This window comes from Cardiocondyla obscurior, linkage group LG13 (genome assembly GCF_019399895.1).
Source record: "Cardiocondyla obscurior isolate alpha-2009 linkage group LG13, Cobs3.1, whole genome shotgun sequence".
Taxonomy (NCBI): domain Eukaryota; kingdom Metazoa; phylum Arthropoda; class Insecta; order Hymenoptera; family Formicidae; genus Cardiocondyla; species Cardiocondyla obscurior.
The window spans coordinates 1811583-1835495 of NC_091876.1; the positions used below are offsets into that span (position 1 = coordinate 1811583).

The 23913-nt window shown below is 46.3% G+C and overlaps 1 long non-coding RNA gene across 1 annotated transcript in view; it reads right to left on the bottom strand.

Annotated features, from left to right (window-relative positions):
* Positions 1 to 10823: 10823 nt before the first annotated feature.
* LOC139107688 (uncharacterized) overlaps positions 10824 to 23913 on the bottom strand; it is a 47968-nt gene continuing 34878 nt past the window's right edge. Inside the window, exon 11 of the long non-coding RNA XR_011546550.1 lies at positions 10824 to 12683. This is a non-coding gene — a long non-coding RNA (uncharacterized lncRNA). The remainder of the gene's footprint in view (positions 12684 to 23913) is intronic.

The following is a 23913-nucleotide window of genomic DNA, read 5'->3' on the forward strand; positions in this document are numbered from 1 at the left end:
CTCCCGCCGACCTCTCCGTTGCTCACCTGGACCATCTTACTTCCATCGAGAGTCTACTAACTGTTGTCGCAATCGGCCGAGCTCGCAAATGTCGCGTCGCGAGATGAAGCGGAATTGCAAGAGAGAACATTAAGAACAAGTTTCTCCGAAGAGATGCAGATGTCAACAGAAAAAAAAATATAAAAAAAAAAAGAGAGCAAAAGAGAAAGAGAGGAGATACATGCGGGCGAATTATGACATCCCTCTTTATCGATGGCATTGGCAAATTTGCAAAAGTAATAGTTCAGAATTGTTAAAGAAAATAATTTTATAAATTGTTTCTCTGTTAAATAAATAATTAGAGATAAATAACATCTCTGAATAATTTATAACCGCGAATTATTTCTGAGATTCCTACATTTTTGTAAGACTAATTTTTCCGCAGCGTTCTCTTGGAATTTAAAAAATCCATACGCGCGTGATCGTTCTTTCTTAGTCGCGGCCTTATCTGCGATCAAGAGACGGAAAGTTAAATTAAAGTTAAATTAAAGTTCAAGTTCCAAGACAACGATAAATCTACCATAAGTTCATTATTACTCCTAACCCAACTTCTACGCCAAGCTCCATATATTCTCGTTTCATTTCTCCTGCTTCGTGTCAGGCCGAGCGAGTCGCGCGGGCACGGCGGATTATGTTTCATGTAAATAATATTGCGCGAGATCAGTCACTCTCCCGGCGCGGAGGATTCCGGATCGAGTGCACCCGGCCGATTCAATGCAAACGTCTGCATTAGTTGACCGACATTTCACGAGCGCAATAGGCACGGAATGAATTGAGAAAACCGAGAGAAACCATCAGCCAATTGTCTCCGTGAGAAATTAACACCTTGTTGAAATTTCAATACAACTCGGACTTTCTTCTCTCAGCTGAATTAAAATAATCCCAAAAAAGATTTTTAGCGCATAACGTTAAATAAAAAAAAAAAAAAAAATATTAAATAAAAATAAAATTTTTTTGTAACTTTTTAATATTGTATTTAAAAAACAAAAAAAAATTTTTTTTTACAATGCGGCATAATCTCACGCGTTTCATCATTCATGAGAAATTTTTTTCTTCATTATCAGAATAGTTATCTCGAGTAAAACTAGCACAGGAGAAAAGTTTAAGCGTACCGTAAAGCGTTAATCGTTATGATAAAGTATCGCGAGGCAAAGAAGGCGCCGTGCGATCCGCGCGGATACGCCGCAAACGTACTCGGCAAAACTATTTGTGTCACTGTGCTCGTAAGCGCGCTAGCTGTCGCGAGGGCCGCCGTTATATTCGTCGATAAAGCACCCCGATAAAACCCGCGATAAAACGCAGGGTCGTTACTCGCCCACTCCGACCTCGCACTTGCGCGACCAATTAGCCATCGGCCGACGGCGGCGGCGGGTCTCGTTCGCTTAGAAACAAGAAATCAAAAGCAAGGCTACCGTCCTGCCGCGGCGATAAACGCGCGAGAATTCCCGCCGCGCACCGTGCCGAATCGCGGCACGTAAATACGAGGAGGCGCACCGTTTCTCGCCGACTTCCTCGGCGCGCCTCGAAACGCAAGTAGAAAAGAGACAGATCTCCCGAAGTACCACTTCTCACGCGGAAGCGCCTTGAATTAGCGAGACTTTCTTGTCGCCGAATGCCCCCCCGCCGTCGTCGAGCCGATTCTACCGCGGATCCGTAGATCCTCGCTCGCAAATTCACACGGAGATCCTCCGTCGTCGAATTAACGATTTCCACGAGCGGGAGAAAACAGGATTCCGAAGCGCGCAGAGAAAAAAAAAAAGAAAAAAGAAATCTTTCGCTTAATTAGGGGAATGGTGTCGGCCTCAGAGCGAGCGAAAACCGCTGGTGGACTCGCGATGCTATAAAGGGACGCCATAAGGCCGCGGCTTTACACGATATTAAACTCGTACGCGGCGAGAGGAAGATTTCTCGGTTATTAACTCTGCACCGTGCGCACAATGCGATTAACAAACTAACAAGGAGACTGTGTCAATCGTATACAGAATTAAGTCGTCTTTTTATTTTTTGTGCGCAAATTTAGAAACGCTCCGCGCGATTAAAATTTAACTTTATCGGCTTGATTCTCGCTTCGTTTTATTTAACCGCGATTCCTTAAATATATTCCACATCGAGGAAAAGTGAATTAAAAAAATTTTAATTCGGTTAAAAGCTGATAAATTATTCACTGTGAATTCTTTTTTTTTTTATCACAGTATCACATCGTAATTATATTAATTCAATATTGATATTTCATCAAGGTAGACGCGGTAAGTAGCGGAGCGCGGAAACAGTGTCTAACGTTCATTAGTACAAATTTACTTTTCGCTAAGCGAGGTTTATCTAGCTACACGAATCCCGGTAAGTCAATATTAGATTCCAGATAAGCGTGAACGTAATGTCGAGTTTATCGCGGTTACGCTGCAGCGAAGCTGCTGCAACAATATGTACAGAGCTACGTTGCTATGTGAAATCATTATTATTCTTATTATTATTAGTATTTTAATTTCTCGACGAAGATCAGGGGAAGCCAGAAAAAAAATAACTCGCTAGATAACTTTAACGCCAATTACAGATTCGGTGAAGATACGCCGCCAGGAAAATCGTTTCGCGCAACTAAATTTTCATAATTAATATTAGAAACGGTCGGCCGCGGTTCGTTTATCGCGTTTCCTCGCCCTCTGAACGCGATGCATCGCGAGCGGGGAGTACGAAATGCGTCTCGCAAACTTGTCGCCGCTCGCGGATCATTAGCACGATTTGCGCACGACTCGGGCGATTTTAATCGCGACGGGATTCGTTATCGCCGGCAGAAACGGATGTTGATCCGACAATTTATCGCGTAATCCGAGGCAAAACGTAATCCGCGTCGCTATCTTTCTCTCTTTCTCTCTCTCTCTCTTTATCTCGTTTTTATCTTCGTAATTTTCGTGCCTCTTTCTCTGACCGTCCCCGGCGCGAATTTGCTCGCCCGCTAATTTCACGGCGAGTAATTTAATTAGTCAGAAAGATACTATTTCGCATCATCCTCGGAATCTAGCTGCCGCGAGCGCCGACCGGTGCAATTAGCTGATTTCTTTTCGCGGACGACCACCATAGCGCCAGCGGCGTGAAGATCGCCGGATAGATTCGGTCCTTCGCGGCGAAGAGCGTCTCGATATGTCGTCCGATAACGCAAATGTTTAAACGAATAACAGACAATAATTCACGTGGGGAAAAAAGGGGTTATCTCGTCGAATCTATACTAGCCGCGTTTGACGGCGTGTACAATAGGCGCGCACGAAACGCGAACGTGTACGTGCCCGCGTAACTCGATTGAAACATATCGAGCAGACCTGAATGATTAATAAGAAACTGAACCGCGTACGACGTGCGCCAAGTATAATGCATAATTAATAACGGCGTGCTCTTGCTCAAGATGACGCGCGCGCGCGCGATAGGTAAACGGTTAACGATCAGAAGTCATCGATCTGCAAACGTCGGGGGCCGCGTTGTCGGCTTCGGACGCAGCCTCCTCCCGGAGCAATCTTCTTTACGCGCAACCACCGACGTGTCCCGTTACTCCCTAATGATTACGTTGCCTAACAATAATTAACAGCGCCCATCGGTCGCTCATTAGTCAGAGTAAGTATGCGGCCCGATATTCGGGTCGTTTTAATGCCGTGGTAGCGCGCTCACGGCGAGGAACACGCGCGATACGCGGGGTAATAAACGGAGCTCGCGAAAGCGCGGCTAAATACCGCGCGCCGCCAGGAGGATTAAAAAAAAAAAGTGCACGCGAGGAAGGCGAGGAAGGAGTGGCGCGCGATGTCATTCGACGTGTATTATAGCGGGATCTTTCCGTAATTTTTACGAACGCCGTCGAACGCGGATGCGATGTGAAACGAAATATTGTAATAACGCGAACCGTTAAATATTTAAGAAATTCCGTATACCGGGCTCGCTGTAGAAGTGAAATAGGTGAATTCGACCCGGCTCGGGCTCCGTACCTTTTTATCGCACGGCGCAGGTATACGGGATAAGATGCGGCGCACGTGTAGCCGCCTAGGATCAAAGAAATACTACCGAAAATGCCTCGCGTGATCGCGGACGAGTAACCGTACATCAAGGCGTGTGGGAAGGCTCTCGTAGAGGCGAGACAGAAAAGGTGAAAGGGGAGGAAGGCACGTACGTAACATCGACGCCACTGAAACGCTCGTCGTCACGGTGACCTTTTAAGGTGCCGAAGGGTGCCACCTTTCCCCTCCCGTGCAGCCCGCGGAGCAAAGAGCGTTCCAGGACGATAAGAGGCCCCCATCGCGTAACAATGCCGGTAGCTGTCGTTCGCGCTCTCGCGTACGGCTCCGCCGGCGCATCTACTCGCGGTAATGGGAGGGATTCTGTTTCCTGCCGCGGCAACAGATCGCGCATACTAAACCCCGTCGAAGCTACCGTTAGCATCTGTAGTAACTCGCCGGACAAACGGGCCTTTTCCCGGAGCCTTCTCTCGAGGCTCATTCTGAGCCGACACATAAATATCGGAACGCGCCACGGTGTCAGTGATGGAACCCGGGGATTTTTCTTTCTCCCGCTGAACGAGCGCGCGTTAGCCTCACGTACGACAGACGCGCCGAAGCGGCGGGCCTGAAGCTGTATTTACCGGCAATAAGCACGATCTCGTGGCGCATGCACTTTTGATTTATCTCACCACGCGAGCTTTCGAGCGTACCCTAATTCATCAAGCATCTGTTAACTTCCGCTGAACGGCACCTCTTCCCACTTTTTTACGCGACCGTGCGACTTATTTTTTTTTTTCAAATTATTTATCACCGACGATATTACCTTATTATCGATCTCAAGATTGAGACGCGGAATTAAAATTAAAAAAAAAAAAAAATAAAACAAAAAAAAAAAAATATACATGTCTACTTTTATGAAATAAATACTGCGGTATTTATTCAATCCGCAAATCAGTAACAAATTTGCTTTACACACCGGAGCCTTTCCAGATAAGAAAGTTTACACGCTTTATACACCTCCTTCCTTTCTCTTTCCTTTCTCGAACGAGCCTCACGTTCATTACTTCTGATCCCTTGCCGTAAACTTAACTCACGAGTCTTTCCGGTGCAAATTGCGCCCGAGATTGCATATCGACCGTTTAACCCCGCTAATTGCGCTAAACCGAATTTCAGGTGCATTAAATGCGAACGCACCGCGGACGGAAACGGCGCCTGCGAGATTATTCGCGCAGATACTTTTATCGCGCAGTTACGTCGGAAGTACAATAGCGCGAGATCGTTGCTCCAGTATCGCGTTAAACGCTCCAGGAATTATAAGATTGTATTGGGTATCGCGCGTACATCCTGGTAATCAGGTATCATGATAATCAGGCAAGAGGCTCCATTAACAAATGCTCGTAAGTTACCCTTCAAGTTCATATATCTAGAGGTGCGAGCAACTCATTAAAAAAAAAAAAAAAAAAAAAGAGTAAGGGAAAGAGCTAGGCCCGTTTATCAAATTACAGTCGGAAGCGCTGCGAGCGCGTAAGGTGATCAGAAAAGATCGGCGGCGTTATGTTCGCAGTAAATCTCGGCCCTTCGAGCCATTGTGTCGGCGAGATTACGTGGAATCTATCGTGTGTTATGCGGAGCGGCTGAATAGATAGATAAATGGATACCGTATAAGAATAGCCATAGTCTGGGACCACTAAGGGCCACACTACTGGCTCGCTTGAACAATGGGGGCCTCCTCACTATAATCGGAAGTAAGTCTTGTTAGCGTAATGCGTAACTGTACATAGTGAACGGCTAATTTTGCATTATATTCCATTACGTATCGACGGATTAAGGCCCTGGGATCCCGTAGATCTTCCGCCGGTTTTCCGCGAGGAAATTCACGGCGCCGAGCAATATTATATTCCATTAATTGGCCAATTAAACGACTCGTCGCCGTAAATTTTTTTTTTTTTTATATTGTATCACCGACGATAAATTGTTCCTTCGCATAAATTGTAACGTAAATTATTTTATCCGAGCGAGACGCGCATAAAAACTTTTTTTTTTTTTTTAGATAAACTAATAACTATAATTGTGATATCGTTTTTAATGGGGTGTCTGGTGGCTGAAGCTGCAACGATAAACAGACGTCGCGCGTGTGACACTTTCTCCGAGCTACGTGTAACCTGTTATTAAGATGCTGGAGCCGCATTTAAATCGAAAACGCATCGCGTGACACTTCTCACACGTTTGTCGGCGATAAATCCTCGGCGAGGCGTGTGTTAACACGGTGGAAGTAATTTCGCGCAGAAATGTCAGGGAGAAGGTCGGGAAGCGACTTGCAATATTTATCTCGACATAAATTGCTGAACGGTTTACATGCAGGCTCGTCATAAATATCGTGATGCGTATCTCGATACGCCCGCTCGTAACCGCGCCGGTGGAGTACGGTAGCCGCGAGAGCAATAATAGTCGTTTGTAATATTAGGAAGAACGCCGTCGAGACATTTGAAACGCGCGGATCTGGACGCGGCAGAAGGTAACCCGTACATAACGAAAAGCAACAGCTGTTCTGCTATACTTTGACTTATTTATGCGGAATTTCCGCGAAGCGCGAATTAACGTGTCTAGCCGGAAACTTTTACGTGGACTGACCCAAATTTTTCAACAATCAAATGCAAGAAAATATTAAGTTTATTAAAAAAAAAATTTTTTTTTAATTCTATGACCGTCTGGTTAAAGGCATATCGCGAAAAACACGTCCGCGAGAACATCTCGCCGCGAATCGTGCGTCTTGTGGAGCAGTCCTGGCATTTAAATGTTAGCTTTACCTGCCCAATGGTATTTTACCGTAGTACGAGAGGCATCACGCGCCGCTCGCCGTCGCTGTTCAATTTCGAAAGTTAAATGTCAATGAGCAAGCGTGCCTACACGCTTCAAGCTGCACCCGATAACATGCTCAAAACAATAAATCTCTTCCGAGGGCATAAAAAAAACACGGCGTGCAGAACATGTCGTCGCTTTTCCCGATGAGCTTAAAGCACACGTTAAGGTATCTTTGCGAGAAATATTCCTTATCGTTAACTATAATACGTACATTGATTATTTTCAATTTAACGTGATTTATTTTGCGGGCACGCATATTTTTAAGTCCGAGATTAAAATAAAGAGGGTAAACGAATATCGTTTTCGTTGCTTTTCGAGAACGAGTTTTCTACGTTTCGAACTGCGCCGCTCGAAAGTTCGAGCCACTCGGAATACCAGGTCAAGATCATCATACCTAAGTAGGTCCATCAAATCGTCGTCCAACCGTGGCGGCGATATTATTTCTAGGAAACGCTCGTCCCGTTTTCATTAAATCGCGACACGCTTCGTGATTCGTTTCGTCGACGATCGAGGAAAGCGATGGAGATCGCTTATCGTTCGCGCTTTATCCCTTTTACCGTATCCGTTTCGTTTGCGTTACGTAAACCCGGTGTAGAAAAGCAATCTCCCGCAGCCTTCGAAGAACACGTCTCGCACGTTAACAGCCGCGTCACACGATCGACGATATATCACCACGATGGTTTACATTTTTGCGTTTATACGTCAAGCAACGGCTCGAGTGACGTAAAGTGCGGCACAAAGCATACAACAGAGTGTCATAATTCCAACGTCACGCTAATTATTTTCGACCTGACAATTACCACGAGATAAAAAATGCTAATATAAAAGACTGTAATTATTTAATAAAATACTTCCAGTGGAAAAGAAAAAGAAGAAAAAAAAAAATACGCCCGTATTAATTACCGCAAAGCCATTAAATAAAAACAATTAATTATCGGAAAATATTACAGTATCGCGTATCTTTCCTGTGTCACGATTATCTGATTAATCCTACCTTATTACGTGCCACGCAAAAATGACGTTACCATAATTATCCTCCGTCCGTCAATCTTGGCGGGAGCAGAGAAGAGGAGGGGGGGGAGGGAGGGGGAGTGAAGCCGAAGAGAAGGAGACGGAAACTAGTTACGACGAGAGAGAGATGGGTCATCGACCAGTGGCGCGTATCAAACGGCAATAAAAAAGCAGCCCGTCGCGGTCTATTCGTAAGCGCGCGTCTCTAACGGACGAACGTCCTGCAAGTTGTCCCGACTTAAGGACAAACGTACTACTCCGCGTAAGGTCACCCGGGGCCTCCGCTCGATGCAACGTATACATTTCCGCGTTCACGCCGACCGGCAGACGCGGCGCGGCGCGGCGCGGCCAGTCACCGCGAGAACGTCGCCAGGTCGTAGGTCGAATATTCGATAGGCGAACGCCTGGTTAACGGTACACCACTTCGCCGGGTGCCTCCCAGAGGTTTTGACAATCCACGTCGCAGGCGATCGCGCCTGTAGCGCGCGGCATACCGCGGAGTCGCGCCGTCTCGCGGACGAGGAGCGGACGGCGACCGAGGAAAGGCGGGACGGAGAAAGAGAACGAAAAGAGAAAGACGAGAAAAAAATAGAGAGAAAGAGATAGAGAGAGAGCGCGATGAAAGATAAGGTGGGCGGCGGATGCTGTGAGGCAGAGACGAAGGGAGAACGAGGGAGAGGCGCGAGCAATCGGCATATATCCGCGGACTCGCGCGTCAGGCGTGTACATTAGAAATTCGAATAAATCGCTAATCGAGGGAATTTATTTCGCGTCAGCGACGCACATGCACGCGTTAACCTGTCGTACGTCCGTCATTTCCTCGGTGCACCGCAAAGCCGCGACTCGTCGTATTCCCATCGACGTTATACGGGTGCACCTTGACCACCAGCGAGCGTGGAGAACGTTACACGCGATAAGAAACCGCCATGTACGCCGATAGTAATTTCCGCAAGCCGCAGATGCGCGAAAAAAATTTCTTTTTTTTTTTTTAATCCGATAATGTGTTAATTAAGTAAATAATCTTGTTGAAAATACCAAGGATAAAATAATCACGTTCTGAGATAACTTTAAAAAAAATATAAAAAAATGCAACTAATTTTTTTGCGCGCTACTATAATGACAACAACGTTCGCATAATCTAGCCTGGCTAGGCGACGCGCTCGCGTCGCGTAGATCTATGTGATTCACGTGCATCCGTGCGGTGAATAAGATGCAGCGGGACCTACCGGTCACGAAATAAATTTATCTTTTCAAAGATACACACGGAATCTCGGCAATTTTACTCGAACGTATCTCTGTCCACGAGGCCTGCGGGTTTTTCATTGCGCCTTCGCGTTTCCGCATAGCTCGCCTTCGAATTATCCATCTTCTTTCTAATCAAGTGAAATTAATACGTCGAACGACAATGTAAAATAACTTACTCGGAGAGGAGTCGAGTTTGCGAAAATACGCGTTGAGCTCAGTCCGACGCGATAAAGATACAAAAGAATCAGTGACTACAGTGTTATGTCTCTTCGTCATTTCTTTCGGACGCTTGACGATCTTTAGACTTTAGATCTCTGATTGAATCAAGTAAACCTAATCCGACAATTTTTCTTTTTTTTTTTTTTAAATTACCTTCTCTTTCTTCAAATGAGACGGCAGTCTACTCGCGCACGTGCCCGTGCGGTTGTCGAGATGAGGAGAGATATCGGGGGAACGGGGAAAGAAGAAGCGGAGGTAAAAATGAAAAAGTCGCTGATGCCATGCGAGCGACGTGACCCCTCGTCGGTGACCCCGGACGAACCGGCCGACGACGACGAGGAAAGGGGAATGCCGGACCCCAGGCTACATTCACAGTTCGCCGAAAAAGGCATCGCGCACAACCGGCACGTCGATTGTGCCGATCGGTCAACAGACGTACGTAGCTCGAGTCCGAGAACCCGTCCTTTTCCGATCGCAGACAGGCGGAAGAATCGCCGGCTGATTCGATGCCGCGAGTAAAATTTGTCATGGGATCCTCGCGTCCGACGCTTCTTATAATTTAATCAGCCTATTTAAATCGCAGCTTCATTCATCTGACTGACGCGGTAATAAATTTTTTTTCTTTTTTTTTTTTTACAAAAAGTTAATCGATAATATTACTCTGTTAAAAAAAAATATATTTCTATTCCTAATTATTTATTTTACTTCTAAATTAATATAATTCTAAAATAAAAAAATAAAATAAAAAAAGGAATTGAATACTTTTATCTTCAAATATACCTACTGCAGAGTATTCGAATAAATTTCTACTACTATCTGTTGGTTTCTGCCCTATATTTCATCGAGAAATAAGCAAGAGCGAGAGCGAGAGGGAGAGGCGAGAGCAAACCACCGTCTCGTAATTTAGGCTTCAATTTGAACTTTAAAACGATCGCAGCTGGCTGGGTCGCGGGAAAAAGTCGCCTCGATCGGCATCGTCTAATGATCGATACGTTAATCGGCGACCCGGGCGAGCCTTGAATTATCGGAGAACTTTCTGGATACCGCCGGCTTTCCGTAACCAGTATAGAGCCTCCGCTCACCGAGTTTAAACCGAGTGCCTGTCAATGTTACCTGCCATTCAGACAAATTCCGACCATTAAGCGTCGAACGTTGTGTTGCAGTTATACGAACCCACTCCTAAAGCCCCGTGCTCCTAGCCGAAGAATATGATGTTCGACCGTAGATTGACCCTTACGGTACCTCCAACGTCAATGGTTTAATTACGATAGAGTCATTTCTTCGTCGCGGATTTTTTTATTTTTTCATTTTTTTAATTTCCTCTTTGCAAACGATACATTCCACCCCCCATAAAGGTCAAAGTTGCATTTAAAGGATGACGGACCGCCTGATGCACACACGGATGCACGTACACGAATTACCGATCATTCCATCGTTAACAATTCCGCTAATTAGACGATTAGAATCTTAACTGTGTAGATGATGGATATAGATTAACCGCTTTCCTAACGATTAACCGCTTCTTCGAACGCGGAACGCTTAAAATGAAGATCACGCCGAGGCAACGTCGGCGTGAAATCCCGTGGAGAAAACTGTAAAAGCGAGAAGTGTCCGCGATAATTTCGAAATCGTGACAATTCGTATCGGTATCGTGGAATAAAAATCGGTGAGCTAATTTTCGAATAATTTTTTCCGCTAACGCCGCGTGAGAATCGCTCCTCGCGAGATTGATCCATATCTTTGGTTTACGCCAGCGTCGATCTCGCGATCCCCGTGCCCTGGCTATCTCGGTCTCTGACTGAGCGAACCCGAGTCACTAACTCTACCGACTGTCAGTGTACCTGCCGGCCAGACAAATTCCGACCATTAAGCGTTCGAATGTCGCCATCGCCGTCGTCGTCGTCGTCGTCGTTGCTGTGAACCCGCTCCGAGGCCCCCGTGTGCCACGACTTCGCTGAAGGAATATAATGGTGGACCGTGGATTGACCCTTGCGGTACTCCCACCATCACCAAGGTAAAGCACCGCCATCACCTACGCCACACGAAGCACCGGTGCCGACGACACCGACTCGCACGACCACCGACTCGCCTGGCGAAGTCGAGAGAGACGCGCGCAACGCCTATGTAGTTTACTCCGAGGCCCGAGCTATACGTGCCGGGGTCATATTCTCATCGGCGATGCATGGCCGCCGGTACAGTCGACGGGAACAGTCGGCCAGCCGGCTGGCCCCGAAGGAGCGCGCGTCACGAGAAGAGAGAAAAAAGGGGAAAAAAAAAAAAGATCTGGCACACGGGGGTCAGCCGCGATTTTCAACGCTCGTAGTCCACGCCCGCCTTCGCGCGCAAGAAAAGCCCCGGAAACCCGATAAGCTGAACGATCCGAGTGCAGTCTACACGATAAAAAAAAAAAAAAAGTTCTGCCTTACTTCTCGTCCTGTCTAATACTCGCGCACAAAGAAATGTGCAAACTCGATTTAAATCGTTCTTACAAGTTGAGAAAATTTGGTTTAACGTGTTCTAAGGCTCGGTTTAAAAAAAAAAAAGCTTATGCGATTCATTACGATAAATGTGATGGACGATGCCACACGCAAAAGCTGTCAGAAATTATCCAATAAATAATATGTTCTTGCCATGTATTCCCACCCAAATTTTTTTTTTATTTTCTTTTTAAGCGATGATCCTGAGATGAACCGAGATAACTGCAAGATTGTGCGTTATCGATAAATCATAATCGGTAGGAACCTTGTCAAACTTGAAAGAAGGCCATAGGCGAAGGTTACGACGATCGCACGAATAATGACGGTACAAATTCACCGAAATGGATAGTCGATCTCTAAATCTTATATTCGCAAACGCACAATGTTATCAGACTTTATCGTTACGTCGAGTAATATATGACCGTATTTTAGCGAAGAGGATTATTGATTTGGCGATGCGATTGTCAAATGACAAGTATTAATTTTTACGTTTTTTTTTTAAGACGGTATTAGAAATTTTTTAATATATCTGACTGAATCAGATTTCGCAATATTTATGTAAATTTTTCCTATATTTCTTAAAAAAGAAGATAATGAAACACGTATGTGAATATTTCACTCCGGTTCATACGTGTAATAATTGTTACGCTTTGAAGGAGAAACAGCGAGATTTAAACGATTCGAGACAATCCGACAAAAAAAAAAAAAAAAAAAAAAAAAAAAAAAAAAACGGTTGAAATGACGTTAATCGAGCATAGATGACGACTGTGCTAAATAAAAAAAATACTAGTAATGGATTGACTTACCGATACGTTGTTGCTCTTTTTCTGAGACTCTGTGCGAAACTCTCCAGTCTCTGAAAAATAAAATAAAAACGATATTAGAATAATTAAATTACCTAAGATAATTCTATTTTAATTTTATCTCAACGATATATAAATTTTCATGTGCGAAAATTATATTTCCAAATATATTCGATTTTTAGATCGATATGAAAATGCAAAACGATAATCTTCCAAAAAATTATTTCTAAATAAAAATGTGCCATGTTCATTAAATGTTTAAGCGCTTAAAATTATATAATAAATAAAGCTCATTATTTTTTAGGAGAATATTTTTTAATGCAGAGTATTCCTTCGTAACGTCGCGTTTTCTGGTAAACATCGCTCCCTGCGTACGGAATCGCCGCATGCTTTCCAGCGCGTTATCGTTCCCGCATTACTAAGACGCTTTTGACAAAGATTGATTATGGATGGGCTCCCTGGTTACTTTTCTTCCGGATCGAGTTAGATCGGAGAGCGTAAGTGCGCCGTCGGATGACCTCGCGGATTCACGCGGACGCGCGAGAGTTTCTCAATCGACTCTCGGTACAACTGCTGGGTGACCGACAACAACGCAACACGCTCATCGCCGAGTATCGTTAACGAGCCGTTTACCTGTTACGCCTTAATTTATCCAACGACGGTCTGGCTGGTCATGACGATCAATCGTCGGAACTAAGTTTCTGCTTCGTTTGCGCCCTAGGAGGATCGTTAAACTGTCGTGTTCGTTCACGCAAGGCGACGTAATAATTTTAAGCCGCGCCGCGCCACTCAAAACCACTTTTAATGTCTAACGATCGTCTCACGCGCAAGGTCGCATAACTCATCGCGACGCCGTCTAAGTAACGCTCTCGGTACATGCATCGAAATTAGAAAAAAAAAAAAATAATAAAAATGTCGCGCGAGAACTGTTAAAAAAATCTTACTAGACTTCTCTCGAGATAAAAATGAAACGTTTCGTCACGTCGAATCGCTTTAGGAATCAGCCCGTACAAGTGCTAATGTCGCCTTGAAATCGAGACTGGCGCGATCTCTTTTTCCGACCGACGAAACGCAATCGCGAACGCGCGTGGAAAAAAAAACAAAAGAAAAGAAAAAACTTGGAGCGCGATCGCATTTCGCACGATTCTCCTGGAAACTAGGCTGTCTTGTGGAATCTGGACCGAGAGCGTTCACGGAGCCCGGCCGTGTTATCGGCGCATTATCCCGCCGCATCGACCGGCTACACACGGCCGGCGGTACACCCACATGGTAGCGTTGCACACGTCGATATGGTTTCAGTTACCTAATCGCGCTGGTGTTGCGCCGTGTCGACGGTTCTTATGGTGCCTCCCTCGCCAGACGCAGGACGGGACCAACGATGCGTGAACGCAAACTTTACTCGTTCCATTACATTTTCTCCTCGGATAATCCGGTATCGGGACCCGCCGGCGGACCCCTAGTCGCACGTATCCCAGAGTTTCTCAATCTCCGTCTCGTGCATTCCTCCAGCTACGGAACGCAACGGCATTTTTTTATTACGGCCGGCGCGATAGCGTCCTAAGTAAGGGCACGTAAAATCGTCGGTGCTATCCGCGGGAAGCCGCGAGCCACAGCGATCGGCGAAAAATACAGTGGTCGAAACGCCCGGCTGAGGATCACTGATACGTACGGCGCGAGACGTACACGAGCATTTTCGATAAGCCAGCCTTATCAACGAGCTTCGATCGCCTATCTTATTTATTGTATTTATCTACGGCGAGATATCGTCTCGCGATGCTTTTTCTCCCCTCCCTCGCCACCCCGGACTTAATCCGCGTGAGTCTTTTCCGACCGATTGAAACATCTCGAAATATTGAAACGCGCTTCTCGCCGGTCCGTCATTCGGAACGCTGCGGCGCTTATTGCCGAGAGGAAAAGCGATCAGCTCGGAAATATTCCGTATACGTAACGTACGGAGCTTGGACGGTAGCTTACGAGCGTATAACTACGAGCACGTAGTTACACTTAACTGTGGGGAGAGCTCGGCGCAGTTGCACGCGTATATGTGAGCGCCGCCTCGTGTAGAGAGGAGAGCCCTCCGCGCGAGCCACGACAGCGAACGTGTTCGCATATTAGTATAAGAAGGCGGACACGCGGGCAGGTCGCAATTTGTCCGAGTCTTTAAACGCGCGTTTCTATCCCGCAAAGCGCTTCGCCTTGGATTTTAGAGCTTACTCGCCGGCGTATCGAATCGGAGCGGGATTGAGAACACCTATCTCCCTCGCGATTTTTTTTAACGCAACATGTGAAATTTCTAACCATTTTGTAACGTAATATAAATGTAAAAAAAAAATTAATAATAATAATAAAGTCGCAAACTCTTAAAAAATTTTAACCTCGCATTATTCCTAATTGTTGCTCAATTGATTTTTACGCAACACTGTCCGAGTGTACTGTTACACGTTCCTTAGACATCGATGCGTTATTAATGTAAGCGATTAGTCATTTTCCGACCTTTCGATGCACCTCGAAATACGATTGCCATATTGTTGAGAACGAAAGAAAATGCCTTTGTCCTTCTCGCCGTTTCGCTCGCGCCCCGCATCGTGATCCCGCATGCCCTTATCGCGGCGGGCGCATTTCATCCCGCCACTATACTCATAAATGCTTATATAAATCAACAAGACTCACAATTAATATCGCGAGCTATACCGCGGCGAATAAAAAATCGAGCTGGCCTAGACACCGGCGCGATATTACTCCGCATTGTGGGACGATTTATTAGAATATACATCTCACGGAGCGTGACACTCGCGCTGTAAATTACCGTCGTCCGCAATTAATATCGGGCCTGAAAAATCCGTGGCGGAGATAAGGGGGAGGCTTCCCTGAACGAGGTCGCGGGAGTTGGGCTAATGCCCCAGCCGTCTGGCACCAGCTTGCATCAGATTTTCCTCTCGGGCCTCTCGCGAAAATCTTTATTATCGCGGCGCAATTTATGCGTCTGCCAATTACGCGGCGCGGCGCTTCGCGTACGCGGCGAATTGCCGATCACAATTAACCTTGGGCGTTAAAAATAGGACGATGCGCTAATCGCCCGAGTATCGAAGTCGCCCGCGAGTTTAATCCATTTGTAATTAAAATGCGGCAACGGCGAGCAGCGCTCGACTCGGAGCAAGGCGAGCGGGGACCGTCGATTCGCGCCGGGTTCTTCCACCCGATCCCCCGGTTCGGAAAACATTTCGCGCATCGACGTTTGCACGTCAGTCGGGACAAAATCACCTCCCGTTCCCGGCCGCGGAATGCCGTCAGGCGCGCTAAAGGCGCCCACCAACGAACCGTCCCGCGTTATAAATTAGGAAGGAAAAAAGCCCGACGCCGGCCGGCCCGGGGAGGCCGCGATCGCGATGAAGAACCGAGGAAGTTTAAATTCCGCAGGCGCTGTATATTACGCGCGCGTTTATAGGAACGAGAGAGTGGAGCAACATGACTTATAACCGAGTTACTCGCCACCGGTGATTTCCCATTATACGACCCGGTATCCGAGTCATCCTGCCTCCCCTTTCCCCCCTCCTACCTCCACCCCTTACCACCGCGAAAGGATTAAAGGTATCTCGAATGAGGCTGGGGCACACCACTTGCAACATTGAGACCGCGTCGTATCGCATCTGCGCCCGCGCGTACGATTCTCATTGCGTAGCGGCAATAAATATGCTGATTAAGCGGCAACGCGGGGTCGGTTAATTTGCAGTATATCAGTATCCAACAGCGCATTTTAATTGACCGTGAAGCATTATTGTGGGGAATAATCTATACGGCGCGGCTATTCAATAGTGATCGCGGCGCTGACAATCGACAGGAATAGGAGAAGACAGAAAGAGAGACGGCCGAAAAGAAAGGAAAAAGAAAAAAAAAAGCAAATCTTCGAACGAGCGGTCCCGCATTAACGCCGCAATTAATGACCACCTTCGCCGAGCAATTTTTACGAAACGACAACGATCACGGTTTCTCGCGGCATTTTTTATGCGCCGATTTTTTTCTCCTTTGTCGAACGTGCTTCTCTGTTAAGATTAAGGCGAGACTTTCGTTTCATTTATATGCTGTCATTAGCGCGAGCTTTATAAAACTGAAAAAGAGACGACACGCGATGCGAAGCCGGCGTAGCACGACTATATATTTATGTCACGCATTGCAAAATCGTTAAAAAAACTCGGATGCCACAAAAACAACGCCGATTCTTGATTACAATCTCGAAGTATAAAAAAAAATAATTAAAAAAAATGGCTTAAATTCAGCTACGAGCGTGAGATTTCTTCTCACAATACGCCTAGTCGATCGATAATTGCGAGGAGCAAAGAAAGGAGCGCTGAAAATCTATCGACACAAAATTTCCCCCCGGGACTAGACTGACATTACTTCGCGCTATGAATCTTCTTGTCGTCAAATCGACGCCACGCCGGGAGAGAGTAAGTCTTATCAAGATCCACGGACAATTCCGAGTTTTCACCGCGAAAGACTAAGTAAAAAAAAATATCCGCGGGCGGTGCCGCGCCTCGCGAGAGCCAAGCGTCCGCGTGTGACTCCGTGTTCGTTTTTCGCGAAGGGGATTCGAGCAGTTTCCGTGATTTAGACCCACGAAAGCCTAATCGCGTAGCAGCCGCTTGGATCGGTCAGCCGATCTCGCCGGGTTGCTCAACTTGTCTCGTAAGAGCATAACCTTTGGAGGGACGAATCGACCGGCGAGGAGAAGGATAAAAAGAGAAAGGGAGAAAAAAAAAAAAAAAGTTCGACGCGGAGAAGGGAAAGGGGGTACGCGCTCGCTCTCCCGTCCACCTAAACGCGACGGCGGGGCGGCGCGGGCGAGGCAGGCAACGAACTCGCAATTATCGTCGCGGATATATTCCCGCGTTATCCTTGCCGAGCCGCGTAGTCGTAACTTCGCGCCTGCACTCGGCCGCCGCGCAGATACGAGTTATGACGTTTTCTGCGGCGGCACTAAAGATTGCGCCGCGCGCATCGGCTCGCCCCTTTTCTCCTCGGCCTGTCCTGGACGGCCGCCCGCGCGCGCCCTTTAAAGGGCCCTTATCGCCCGGCGAAATCGGGCGACTATCCGCGTACTATCGTCCCAGGTGTTTACGAGTCGGCGAGGGCCCGCCGCGACGTGTCCGCCGATAGCGCGACTCGACACGCTGGTAATTGCCACGGTGGAATTGCCACCAGCATCACCGGCACCGAGCGATCTTCCTTTCTCTATCGCTCTCGGGAGGGACCGCGCGCGCCGGCGAGCGATAAGCCGCGAGACGCGAGTCGCCGAGGCTGGGACGCCCTTATAACTAATAACTATTACTTTTCAATAATTTCATCATCGCTGGACGTCGAAAGTTATCGTGTGATACGCACGTCGATATATTTTTACTTTCCTTCGAACGTATGCAGCCCGGCGGAATCTGCGTGCGCGTCGGTGATAAATACGACTACGGGCTATTGTTTTTGAAAATTATTCGAAAAAGAATTTAAATGACGGAGAAAGACGAGCCTCGCTAATTCAAGGTCTGCGTTTTATTCGGAACGTTAATGCGAAGCCGATGGCTGCGCCGGTCCAGCCGCCGTTTTTCTAGAGAGCCCCGCGTTTTCTCGGTAGCGATAAACGCTCGTCGGAACGCATCCGAAATAAAATCCTCACGGGAACGGATCGAATATAATTTCTTTTCGACTGTCGCAAGGAGATTCGAAATATATCAGTTTTGGCCGAGGGATCGTTCGGATAAAACGAATACAGGCAGAAATAATTAAGATAATCGATAAATTAAAAGACGAGCAAACCTTCATATAAAGAAACGCGCTAACGTCTAACTGATTTGTTCACAAAGTGAATTACTGGGGGACCCATTTAGCCCGGCTGGCCCTATAAACAAAATTAACATTCCGTCGAAGACCGGCTACGAAAAAGTAGTTGCATCCGCCGGCGGAATTCGACCCAGAACTTGTTACTTTGGACGTTCTTTGTACAAGTCCGCTAACAATCTAGCAAACAAAACCGACGAGCGTCTCGCGAATAAATGTATCAAATATTTCAACAAATTTTAAACACGGTGAAAAAAATTTACTTAATAATTTTAACGCTAATTAAGCACTGATTTTATTTCAAACGTAGCAGAATATATCGCGTAATAACGCATCGTGTATCCCATCAACAGATTCTCGGCGTCACCCTGAGCCCGCACGATGAAATATCGTGTACCGTTTTATTCGCGCAAAACTAAGTCGCTCTCGCACGTTTAAATAGCGTTAATTTAACGCGCTCGCGTGTGGCAATAACTCCAAAGAGAGTTAATAGCGCGAAATTCCGCGAGCTAAATCTTCCTTCTCGGATGTTATTAGTTACGTCGCGCCCGAACGCAACGTTCTTTCGTCATCGCCGCCGCGATTGCGACGAAGATAATTGCGCGCACCGAACGGAGGCGATACGGGGAAATGGACCAGGAGAAAGAGAAATCCGTTTATTATTTTAACTATCAGAGCCCAGGCTTTAGCGTATCGGCGACCCGAACGAGATTTCATCACGCGTCCACTTCGGCAAACGGCTCCGGCACACGAAAATTTCAGGCTTAAAGTAATTTATCGAAATTCGCAAACGTCGAAATGGCTTCAAGTATTTTGCGCGAAGTTAAACCAAAATTATTTCGCAAGTAAAACCGTCGGTTTTACAATCCGTGTAAAATTTTACATACTAGCCGGATTTTATTACATTATTTGTAAAGAAGAAGGCGGCCCGTCGAGAGTTTGAGAAGAGAAGTATTCGCATTTTTAGGCCAGCGGATAATGCAAATCCGATTTTCCGATGTCCTCGAATAGGGATTTGCCGATCGGTACGATCCTCTCGCATTAGCATATCTCCGCGGTGATAAAGGTCTAAACTAAACGCAGGCACACGCGGCGTGCAAACTGGCCGATAAATTAAATACGTTAATCGAACAGCGATGCAGTAAACGACTCGTAATCGACCGAGTGGCTTACCGATTTAACGCGCGAAGAATCGTAAGCCGGCTCTCTCGTCAAGGTAGAGCGTGTTAAGTCCCCGGTGGGAAAAGCACTCCCCTAATGCGAAGAACACGCCATGCCAATTATAATCAACATTTTTAATCACTTCATTCGTGAATATTAAGAGTCGTCACTTAACTCCGTGATCAGTTTTTAATAATTAAAAAGTACATAAAATATTTTTTTTTTTTTCTAGCTCTCACGCGTTCTTCTATTTTTGTGCTAAGCACAGCTAAACTTCGCTCGGTCACGTGGATAATTAATAATTAACAAACGTCACTGTCGTTCATCTTATCGCGAATAAATATTAAACTGCAAATGCGAATTTGTTGTAAAGATAAAGAGCATACGTTTCAATTTAATTCCCTGCGTTCCCAAGAATTTCCAGAATTTATAATCTTTATATAATGTTCGTAGTTATCTGAGAAATAGAAGGGTGCATTTTAAACTCGCACAAATATCCGCGGTATAAACGCTGCGTTCGCTAATGACCCGGGAATTTTTTTATCCGCTGGCTCCGGCGTTGACCTAGGCCACGAGAACGCTACGAACCGAGAAAATCGTCGGCACATTGTTAGCTGTAATGGCGGGTGCGCACGATACGAGGCTAAGCACCTGACTTCGTAATTTTGTAAAGGTTACGCGTTTTCTCCGCAATTTTATACTCCGCTCCGCGGCAAAAGTATTAATTTTCGACAATTTCGCTGTCCCTTCTCCCGGCGCGATGATTGGACGTGTCGGTATTTCGCGGTAAAATCGCGCAGTGCGTCCGCGACTGCCGCCGGTCACCGTGTAGAAATCCCAGGACAATTACGCGCCACACAAGGAACCCTTTATCCTACCGCATTTTTTTTTTCCCTTTTTATTTTTTCTCTTAGCTGAATGTATGGCGCCAAAAACGAAACGCGCGCGTGTGTATGGATCTTAGACCTATCCCTGTATTTCGTTCGAGGGTAGACGAATTAATGAAGGCGCAGGATTAAAACGACTATACGATCGAGACTGTTGCATTCTTTGTAGACCTATGCAAATCATGGTCGTCCTTTTCGAAGGACCGACCGCAGGAACATGAAATGCAGACTGCGCGGAGGAAAAAGGAAAAAAAAGAGCGAAGATAAAAATAGGGGTCTGCACGTAGAAATGAAGCAGTTCCGCGAATTAATCTAAGGAACGGGTCGCTACGAACGGCATTCATTCAATTAGACGGCGGTGCGGAATCAAGCCTTTGTCAGATAATCACAACCTTATGTCGCGGTGACGATGACAGCAGGGTGCGGCCGAAAAGGCGCACCCTGGCCGCGTATATATATACATATATATATAAGTGTGCCCGTGTGTGCGGACGTATCCGCCGTCACTATGAATAGGAAAAGAACGACGTGGAGAGATCCGCGGAGAACGACAGAAGAACGATACGACGCGGAAGAATCGAGGGTTGGGCCGTCGCGTTGCACATTGGGAAATACGTTCTCGGAGAGAAGAGGCAGAGATAGCCGCCGAGATGGATAGAACAAAGGAGAAATGTGTCGGGAGTGACAACGGGTGTCGCAACGCCGGCTACTAAAACCCCATTGTGCTCGTCGAGACCGCGTGCTTAATTATGATTTGAATTTATCGATCGCCGATCTTTCGTCAGAGCCGTCAAAATCGGACGTGATCTCCTGCGCTTTTCGAACGTTGAAACAACACCTTGACGTCTCACTCCGCGCTGCCCGTCCTTATCTATTCTTACGCCGCGGTCGATACTATTTTTCATTGACGCCGCAGACTCGACGACGGGGAAAACATCGATACGTTTTACCAATGCAAATACGGAAGCGAACGAAAGGAAAAGGTTAAACGTCTCACTCGATTCGAACCAGGTTTAAGATGTAACAGCGCATCGGCTCGGCTCTCTGCATTTATTCGTCGGCGCGCACATTCATACGGGACGCGGTGAAGCATAGTTTGTCGGTCAGCGTATGCATTCATCGACATATTCGCGTCACAATTTCTCTGCACCGTGGCGGAACTTTCTCGCATGCACCGCGACTAAAGAGGTTGGCGATTCTAATTCCCGTCGGTATTATGCATACCGCCATCGGCGGCGGATCTATCTATATGTATTTAACATGACGGCGAAGGGGGAAAGAAAAGAAAAAAAAAAGCGCTACGACCGCGCGCTCTCGGTATTGTTGCGCTCGATTGTAAATTAAAATATCGCACGTGTAATTGGCCGCACGGTAAAACCGTGACCGTGTTTCCTCTGGAAAAAGTGCTACTGTCTTGAAAAACTGTTCGCACATATGGAGCAGATACGCGGGGGCTCTTGTCTGGAAAAAATATGTAGGAGTGCGCCGCAGATAGTTATCGCACCGCGGTGAATTATTCGCGAGGCGCTGGATATCTGATCTCTCTTTTAATTTAAAAGTGGAGCGACGTGAATACGGCGAAGCCGCCGCGGAGGAGCGACCCGTGCGCTAAATTCGCGCCACGCCATCGTACGTGACCGCACGCGGAGTGATAAAAATCGCTCGCGAAATCGCAAGGGGCCCTAAGTCGAAACTGCCGCGATCAGAATTCGCGATCGGCGAAAGTTAATTGATTCGCGTGCGCTAGGTTTGAGGACGAGGTCTATGGAGAAACTTAGAGGACGGTCCCTTAAATCGCAACGCGAGCCTCGTAATTTATGTCCGACGATCACGAACCCAGAGGCACAATGTCGGTGGTATATTCGAGTCGGTTTGCATACCGATAGTTCGGTCCCCCCTTTCAAGAGCCACGCAACGAATACCAATCCTATATTCTCGGCATGAGAACGGCGATATGCGTTTCTCGTCGCGTATCGATAACTTGTCGTTGATCGTTGCCTGATACAACTTCCGTTACCTCCTTATCGCGAGCGAGAAATCTTAAAATTTTATTAATGAAACCGTCATTGGCAAAGGATTAAGTATCCGAGGTTCTTTTTCAGGCGCAACGGCTTCTTCGAAAAGCGGGCGGCACTTCGTGCAACGAATGGCAATCCTACGCGCGTGCAATATAACAAAGGCTCGACTTTCCCGTCACGTATCGATAATACTTTGTCAAATCATACTTCCTCTTCCTCCTTCGATGCATATATTTGCAATACAAACATGCATGCACACTTAACAGCTGCATGCATTGCACTTCATGTAGACGCGAATTTTTTTTTCTTTTTAATTTCTCTATTGTCCCCTCGACTCGTATTATTATTCAAGCGAGAATAAAGAAATGTTAAATTGAATCCTATTATTTTAAATATCGTCCTTATCTTTCAACACAGATTTTAAATAAAAGCCATCCTCATTTATTTCTAATATTATTTTGCGTGTTTTGGCGATTTTTTTCAAACGGTAATTATAACAAATTTATATAATTAGATGTAGTAGGGCTTAGTTGAATGGACTTGGAGTGATGGATTATTATACAACAAGTCGATGTATATGAAGTCATTTTGCTCTCAATATTAATAGACATGCTCCCGAGAAGGGAAGGTACGGCGAAGGAAGTGCATGGAAAAGCGACCTCGGAGCTGTCGATCGACCGCTAAGAAGGTCTCCTTCTTTTTCTCCCTCCTCTCTCCTCTTTCTCTGTTTCTCGCCGGTCACGCAGTTGCGCGAAGACACGAACATCGCCGTATAAGCTTTTGCGCAAGAGGCATAATTATGGCCGAAGAGGAAGCGAAGCCGAGTGCGTTAGCACACGTAGGACGAACGTTGAACGATGAACTTGACACTGCACGTGCGAGAGAGAAGAAGAAAGACGGAGAGAGAGAGGTAGGAAAAGGGTGTGCACGAGCGAGAGCAGCGGAGAGAAAAGAAAGAGAAAGGAAGACCGCGAGGCCTGCAGCCTCACGAACGCCTACCTATTTCTATCTTGCCTTTTTCATCCTCGGAGAAACAAATGACGTCCATAAGTCTATCGATCCCCCTAGATTACCCTTCTTAATTTCCCTTTTTCAGGTCAAGATAGAAACGCGGATGCGTTTAAGTAGACAGTTGTTTCTCAACTCTAATCGCCTAAGTGGAGTCAGACGCATCGCGCGGACAATATATGCACTGTTATCACTCCCAGCCGCAGTTTTCTTTACGCCTATCGTTATAATTATCGTAATACATATTCCATTGCGTCGTGATAATACTTCGTAATTAATTTATTCCTATCAAGTTCATAAAGTAATATATATCCGCTTTAAATTTTTTTAATTCGCTTTCAATCGATTGATAATCTTTTTTCATATTTTAATGCAACGTGAGACCG